Genomic DNA, 9,072 nt, shown 5'->3' on the forward strand with positions numbered 1-9,072 from the left:
TGATCAGCGTACCTGAGTTTGTTGTTTCAGCGTACGTTAAGACATAGACTCATCCCACTTATGCTCGACTACCTCTTCCTGGTTGACCTCTTCCAACATTTGGTGATCCCAACCCTGCTCGTCCTCCCCTGCTGCACTCGTTCTTGACATGTCCACTTCCCCCACATCGAAGGCAATATTTTGATTCCACCAGTTGAGGACACAATGATCGGAAGTGTGGTCCTCCACACTTAAAACATTTTATGTTCCTTTGCTGTTCTGACCGACCGGTATTCATCAAGGATTGTGACTGAGGCTCACCAAAAGTAAATGGTAATACTGGATGAGGGTAAGGCGTCCTCCTTGGGTTAGTGTTATTCCTAGTGATTCCTATGATCTCCATCAACTGTCTTTGAGTAGCTTCAGAGTGTGCCCTCGCAGCCTCCAAACTCTGCAAGGCGACCGTGTTTTGCTGTATCAAAGCAGCGTTCTGCTGTTGAAGCGCCTCTATTACAGATTCCAGTAGTCTGATGTAGCCAGACGCATCACTCTCGGCAGGCTGAGGATGTGATCTTGGTGCCATTTGTTCCCTCTGATAAGCAGAGAAAATAATCATTAGTTGACTTTGGACGGTTTGACACCCTCATCAAATGAATGTTGAATACACAGCACAAACATAGTAGGCTCACAACCTACAGTGTTCCTTAAGGAACAAAACTGCTCTGATACCACTAATGTAACATCCCAAAATACAGTAATTACCATAATTCAGAATTAATTACAATTAACAGTAACATAAACAGTCTTTGCATTGAAACTGGATTTAAAATCGAACGGCATCAGTACAAAAGAACGCGCATAAGCGCATACAAGGGAAAATCCAAGAGTGAACGTTCTTAGATAAATACTAACGTACGTCATTATAGAGGAATAGATAATTAAGACGAACGGCCTTACAAAACATCTAGCCGAACGTTCAAACTATACTAACATTTACAGTACTAAACTAACAACCACTCTAAGGCTCGGCCTTCACTTCAACGTCCACCAGATGAGCTTCATCCAAATTTTCTTCTTCCAGCATTTGCTCAAGGGACGCCCCTCCATCTGCTCACATCCACAACGGATGATCATTGCATTTTGACAAGACGGAGATACATGGACAGTAAACAACACAATGGAAATGCAAGGGTAAGCTTATATTGTTTAATTAATACAACACACATACAGTTCATAATTCAATTCACACATACCTCAAGTAACTTAATCATATAATTTAACATAGAAATATATATAAGACAGACCGTCCGGACTGTATGAACCATGTAGTTACAGGCGTCCTTGCACCCAAGTGGTGTAATAGCCGGGATATACCTAATCAGCTTCCACTTGAGGTTAATCATTCGCCCCTGCTAAGTGAGGGATACGAAGACCTCCTGCCATTCCCACACATGACTACTCCCTTCTACGTGAAGATGAGCATCACGGAATATCAGAATGGACCAAGCCAGCATTAACTAACCACGGTCATACTTTACCAATTCCATGTTCAATCATATATGAGACGTTCCTCCTTGGAACGCTCGTTCAATTCCATAATCGTATAATCATATCACATAGTGTTCAACCATCAAATCCTTTCATAGTTATAATCTTTCCATTCTGTGTTCCACTCTCCTAACATTAACGTCATGCATTCTTTAATCAAATAAAACGAACTTATTACAGAACCTTTGATTTCACGTTTCTGAACAAAAGAAACGAACTCTTATTCATTGATGGACGTTAAGAATTCTTAAAGAATTTAAATGAGATTGAATTTAGAAGTTCAGAATAATACTTAGAAGATGTTGAGTACAAGAACTTTAGGTTGAATCAAGAGAATAAATATCTTACAGAATAACTTAGATAAATAACCAGAATATTTAAAGTACAGAAAACAACTCTTACTGTCAATGAACGAACGTTCAGAAATTTACTTTGGACGAACGTCAATTACGTTCGCTCAGAATTCAATAATAAGGACGAGCGTTCAGTTAGAAACCGAACCCTGCTTTGGACGAACGCTAGGTCAATGACCGAGCACGAATTAAAACGAACGCTGGATATACACCGAGCGCTATTTAAGACGAACGCTTCGGTATAGGACCGAGCGCCAATTCAGACGGACGTTCAGTATAAGGGCGAACGCTCTATAGAACGATCGTTCGACATAAGGCCGAACGACATTAAGGACGAACGCTCGACATGAGGCCGAACGTCACGTATTTATAAAGTTTCAAATATTTATCTAAACTGAGCTGAAACGAACGCTCATTCACTAAATTGGGGACGCTCGTTCTCGAGCAGAATTCATTCCAAATGAACGAATTCCCACTAAGTTATTTTAATGAAAAACCGAACGGTCTATGACCGTACAGTGACGAGCGTCATTCATAAAAGGGCAGATTAAAATTCCAGATTTCTCAAACTTAACAGAATTTTCCAGATTTCATTTTTTTTTCAACTTTATAACATTCATTCCAGATTTAATTCACCTTCAACATCATTATCATACAGTTTCAATATCCAAATCCTTCCAAATATCATAAACATACTCCATTCATACATAATCAATTCAACATGCTTTTTAATCAAGATCAACAACATATATCATACATAAAAGTCAGTGTTCATCCATAACAGATCAATCAAAACCAGAATTCATATCAGATCTCAGTAACCATTCATAACAGCTCAACTTCATGAAATTCATACATGCACAATAACAGTGATCATCCATACAACTCAAATCTTATATTCTTCATTCATGCAACTCAGATCATTCAACATACAGTATAAATTAAACATATAAGCTTCCCTTACCTGGATAGCAGTGTACGCCCTAATGCAAAAGTTGGGTTCGTCTTTTACAGCTTTCTACCCTCAGTTTCACTAACCACTCCCACTTGATCTAAACATCAAAACCAGAAAATCCTCAGGTACAGTCCATGCATGAACCGAGAGTATGGTCTCGCATGAAACCCAAATGGTCAGCTACTAAAGAAGGGAACTTACCAGCTTGGATTCCAGTTCTGTTCGGTCCAAAAGGAAGTCCACAGCTGAACGAACGTTCCTACGGTTCTGAATGTTAAACGGAGAGGAGATGGATGAGTAACAGTAGAAAGAAGTTTAGGGTTTCTAGAGAGAAGTTGGAGAAGATGAAAGGGTAATTTCTGAGGAAGAAGATGAGTGGTGCAGGTGAGGGAATGAGTTTTCGAAATCTGATTTTGTTTAACTCACGTTCGTTTGGACGAACTTCTCCCACGCTGACACCTGCATACCAACTCTGAACTGGAAGCTTCCAACGTGACAAGTGGCGTGTGTGCATGCAGAGTTTAGTGCGTTTTTAATGCACTGAGGGTGTGACGTGGTGCGTTTTCCAGTGCACAGCAGAGATGAAATCAGAGTAGTGGTTGGGTTTAAATGGGATTAACATTGATTGTGGTGCGTGTTAAGTGGTGAGGTGTCAGAGTTAATTTATGCTAATTATTAAGGGTTTCACACTATACAATAGTAAAAAATGACTATACAATAGTAAAAAATGACTTTAAGGTTGTGCAATCCAAAAAAATAATTAATAAAAAATTTACTTTCAAATTACAAAGTTGAATTTATGATATAGTTTTAATTATGCATTGTATCATTGGACAAAATTATATATAGTTAAAGAAACATTCGTATACACTTTTGATAAAAAGATATGTTCCTTATGTCATTTTCAAGGGCTAAGTAAATATGGTGACAAAACCCTCATTATCATTGTCTTTGTCAAGTGAAATAACTCATGTAAAATGTTTTAAGCAAAAGATATGAAATTCGATTACCTAAAGCATTAAGAGTGTTTCCTTTTCTTACTTTCCATCTTTTTTTTCATACCCCCAAGCTTCTAATCTACCTTTAAAAAGACTTTAAAAGTAGTTTTCTTCCTTTATTGATTTTATTAAATATGTCGTCTTACTTAAATATGTTTCTTTAACTTTATCCTTTTTGTATTCCCTATCATAATATCCAATAAATGACAAAAACAAAATCCAATCGCTAAAATGTCACTGGTGACCCAATCAAGTGATGACGTAATACCTATCACTCTTAAGCCCAATGATCCAATCAACATTCGACTTACCACCACAGGCAAGGGAAGAAAATTACTAAACGAAAAATAACACAGTAAAATTTCGCCTAAATTTTTTGTAATCTAGTTTTCATTTTGTTGTTTTCATTTAGATAATGATACATATTATCACATATATTTTCACAATATTTTAACATAATATACATGTCATTTTTTTCATTGAATTTAGAGTACAGTCAATATAATATCAAATAAATAAAAAAAATACACGTATGCAATGTCAAAATATATCTTTCCTTTTCATTCAGATGACTAGAATGTACTAAATTTGTTCACTCCTAAAAGCTCTCAAACTTCCAAAAACACTTACCTGCTACCATGATCACCAATCTAAACTAAGAAGTTTCCATCGTCATTGAAGATGTTTATGATGTTGCTTGCAGAGTTTCAATTGTTGGTCCAACAAAAGACAAATCAACAAGGCTCTACCTTTAACACTAGGTTAATCTTCAAGAACTTAAGAGTATGGCTATGATGTTCTCACTGTGGCATCCACAACTACTTTGATTGGGATACCCACATGCTGACAGAGTTGGTCGTACAATTTTGGAACAACCTGTAATTTCAATCGAATGACCTTGTCTCGAAGGTCATCAAACAAGAGATTATGGTCAATCTCCAAACTATTGTTGTTGCCTTACAACTATGCTCCTTAATTGTTTAAAATGCTGAAAGCTCTATAATTAGTTTTCAAAATTCAATTAAAATAATTGATTATATGTTTCATACAATCAATAAAAGCGTAATTTTGTATTTTAGATAAGTGTTTTAAAAAGGTTTAATCCTTTTCGACATCCATATTTATGTACGAATGTCTCAGATAGGTCCTCGTTTTCTAAAGTGTATCAAAATGGTCCTTAATTTTCAAAATTGATATCAATTGAGTCCTTTCCGTTAAGTTGGCTAGACGGCGTTAAAAAAATTGATGAGTGGATGCTGAGATCACGAACGAACGCTCGTCCACCAGCGAACGAACGCTCGTCCACCAGCGAACGAACGCTCGTCGACCCCCGAACGAACGGTTGTCCAGTGTGGAACGAACGGTCGTCCAGCAGTAAGAGGTCGACGAGCGTTCGTTCGCTGGTGGATGAGCGTTCGTTCGTCATCTCAGCATCCACTCATCAATTTTTTTAACGTCGTCCAGCCAACTTAACGGAAAGGACTCAATTGATATCAATTTTGAAAATTAAGGACCATTTTGATACACTTTAGAAAACGAGGACCCATCTGAGACATTCGTACATAAATAGGGATGTCGAAAAGATTAAACCTTTTAAAAACTTTATAAATAGACATTCAATCTCAATCTTTGAAGTAATTTTGCAATTATTTTGACTGAATTATATTAAAATTAACAAAGTTGTTTCATAATTTGAAAAGTGTTTTCTAGCTTCAAATAATCAAAGTTGTGTTGAGTTATAAAATCTTTATGATTATTTCTATTTGTATTGACAAATTCTTTTTAATTTGTTATCATTTATTTGTTTCAATGTTGTCTTATGGTAGTTGTATTAAGAATTGATAAATCATATATCTTTTTTAAAAGTTGATGGAGACTGATATCTTTTTGAAAATGATATCTTCTTGGGTGTTTCAACATTCAACATTGATTGTTGTATTAAATTTGTAATTGTTGTTTGCTTTCTACAAACTCCATTTGATAGTTGAACAATTTTTTCATCAGTGAGAAACTAAGGATTGAATATCAATATTTTGTGCAATATTTTCTATTATTATCAAAAAGACACATTAATACTAAGTCTATTATAAAAAAGACACATTAATACTGAGTCTATTATCAAAAGACACATTAGTTATTGATTGTATTCATTTTGTAGCATTTTTTCTCATATAAAGTAATTTGGGTTTTTTATAACGAAAATGAATTAAAAACATAAAACAAAGATTGAAAAATATAAAATAAGAAGATAAAAAAGTCAATTTACAAATTGAAGCTCCATACAATTCACCTTATCATAATTATCTAAAAATTTAGATATAAATTGAAACAATTAACCAATTAAATTAATCAAATTAAAATATCATTTAATCTAATTTTTACCTAATTATCAAATAAAGATTCAATTGATTTCTAAAAATAAACACATTAGATTACAATCACAAAATAAATTTAAATTAGAAAAAAGAAGAACAATCTCATAGCATCAATTGATTGATGCAAATTTTAATCTGATTTGTATATATTGAATTCATCAATTAGTTTTCAGTAATTACTTTTCCATATATAAAAAAATAATATCACAACAAGAGACAGAAAATGAAACAACAATTCTAAATTTGAGAGAAAAGGAAAGAAAAAAAAAAACAACTTCTAAAATTATAAAATTAAACAAATGATTTATGTCTAAATGTTTAGAGTACATTTAGACTGTATATGACATGAGTCTATAGAAAGAATCTAACGAAGTCCATAACTTCAAATACAAAATTTCACCTTAATACAAGAAAAATCAAACACATATAAATTATTTTATAGAAATTCAACAAATTTGTCTAAACTTCCAAAACTTATAAACGAGACTTCAAATCCAATAACTAATATATTCATTTTCAATCCTTTAAAAATGTAGATTTCAATGTAACTAAAACCAACAAATAAAATAACATCTAAATAACGTTGCTAGTCTATTTAACACTATTCACCTAATGTGGTTAATAATGTCTAAAAATATACTTGTTAACTTAATTAAAATATATTAACAAAATATGTGATAAAATATTAGTAGTTTGATTATATTTTATATATTCTTAATATTATATATCAACATAATATAATATATTTTATTAGTTTGTATTATCTTTTATTATTACTAAGTATAGGGTATATCATAAGTTATTATTATTATTATTGATATTATGATTTTTGTGTAACTGATTTCTTAAGGACTTATAACATTATAAATACATGTTATTTTTTATTGATTTGTAAATTAGAGAACTTTTTGTAGATGAATATTTTGTTTATGTTTCGATAGTCAAGAACATTCATGAAAAGTTTTCAAGCCACTCAAATCTTATTATAAACAAAACACAATTATATTCAATTCAATTTAGGTGTAATCCTTTTCGACATCCCTATTTAGGTACGAATGTCTCAGATGGGTCCTCGTTTTCTAAAGTGTATCAAAATGGTCCTTAATTTTCAAAATTGATATCAATTGAGTCCTTTCCGTTAAGTTGGCTGGACGACGTTAAAAAAATTGATGAGTGGATGCTGAGATGACGAACGAACGCTCGTCCACCAGCGAACGAACGCTTGTCCACCAGCGAACGAACGCTCGTCGACCTCTTATTGCTGGACGACCGTTCGTTCCACACTGGACGACCGTTCGTTCGGGGGTCGACGAGCGTTCGTTCGCTGGTGGACGAGCGTTCGTTCGCTGGTGGACGAGCGTTCGTTCGCTTGTGGACGAGCGTTCGTTCGTCATCTCAGCATCCACTCATCAATTTTTTTAACGCCGTCTAGCCAACTTAACGGCAAGGGCTCAATTGATATCAATTTTGAAAATTAAGGACCATTTTGATACACTTTAGAAAACGAGGACCCATTTGAGACATTCGTACATAAATAGGGATGTCGAAAAGGATTAAACCTTCAATTTATTACAACTAAAATAAAATTGATTTATATTAATTATTTTAAATAATATTTAAAAGACATTGATGTGAACTTTATTAAATATCCTCTTCATAATAAACTAAATTAAAATGATTTATATTTTTCAAAGAATATAGTTAAGCCTTTAATTAATTTTATTTCTTAGAAAACAAACGGGGAGGGTTCGGAGCTGAAAGTTGAAACCCTATACGGCTGGAAAAGAAAAAGGGAAACGTCCTTGGCGGGAATCAAAATAAAAAACGACGCGCAATTTTGATTAATTCATTCAAAGCATAACATAACCCACAACATATACCATCAACTGTTTCGCTTCCCTCTCTTTCTAGGGCTTCGAAGATGTTCTCCAGCTCCCAATTCGATGCCACCGCCGGCTTCTCCAGCGGTGGATTCATGTCCTCTCAGCCGTCTAACTTCAACGATTCCTGTAACATCCCATAAAATACAATAATAACCATATAAAATAGAATATTCACATATATTAATATATCAAATCAGTCTTGCAATAAAAGAGATAAAGCACGCTCGTGGCCGAACGCTTTACAAAACTAAACAAATATTAAAGGTGTACAAATTGAGTATACCTGATCGAACGGTTTACAAAATAAAAATACCGAACGGTCAAAATAAACAAAAAGGGAAGTGGTCGCTCAAATACCGTACGCTAATATAGCTAAACTAATAGATAACCGAACGCACTACTGTTCGGCCTTCACTTCAACATCTACGAGGTTTGCTTCCTCCAAATTTTCTTCTTCCAGCGTTTCCTCAAGCAAAGTCTCTCCATCTGCTCACATCCACACGGATGATCATTGCACAGACAGGACAGACGTACAAGTACAATAGACAACACAAGGAAAAACGAAAGGTAAGCTTATGTAATTTAATTCAAGTAACAACATGCATTTCATAACACATCAATCATGTCAAATAAATCACAACATATAATTCAATCAATCCTTTAACTCAAACAATTCCTGATACTAGACTGACTGTCCGGACTGTATGAATTCTGTGTAGCTACGACGTTCGTGCACTCGGTGATATAATAACTGGAATGTTACATCAGCTACCTCCCGAGGTTAGTCTGTTCCGTCCAAGTTACAGTTATGGACTAGGACCTCCTGCCGTTCCCACGCATGACATACTCCTCTCTACTTGAGAACGAGCACTCACGGAACATCAGGATGAACCGCCAGCTAAGCTTGCCACATTCATACTTTATAAATCTCAACTTTCATCCAAGAGTCGTTCCTCCCTGGAACGCTCGTTCAAAATCCAC

The 9,072-nt window shown here is 34.5% G+C and overlaps 1 long non-coding RNA gene across 1 annotated transcript; it reads right to left on the minus strand.

Moving 5' to 3' along the window:
* Nucleotides 1-770: 770 nt before the first annotated feature.
* Nucleotides 771-3,143, minus strand: LOC148200284 (uncharacterized). The gene is made up of 3 exons (XR_015785713.1): nt 3,037-3,143; nt 2,845-2,932; nt 771-1,086 (listed from the first exon to the last, which is right to left on the minus strand). It is a non-coding gene; the product is annotated as an uncharacterized LOC148200284 (long non-coding RNA).
* Nucleotides 3,144-9,072: the final 5,929 nt, after the last annotated feature.

This window comes from Vigna umbellata, chromosome 4, assembly GCF_029865625.1.
Source record: "Vigna umbellata cultivar VRB3 chromosome 4, Vumbellata_1.0, whole genome shotgun sequence".
Taxonomy (NCBI): domain Eukaryota; kingdom Viridiplantae; phylum Streptophyta; class Magnoliopsida; order Fabales; family Fabaceae; genus Vigna; species Vigna umbellata.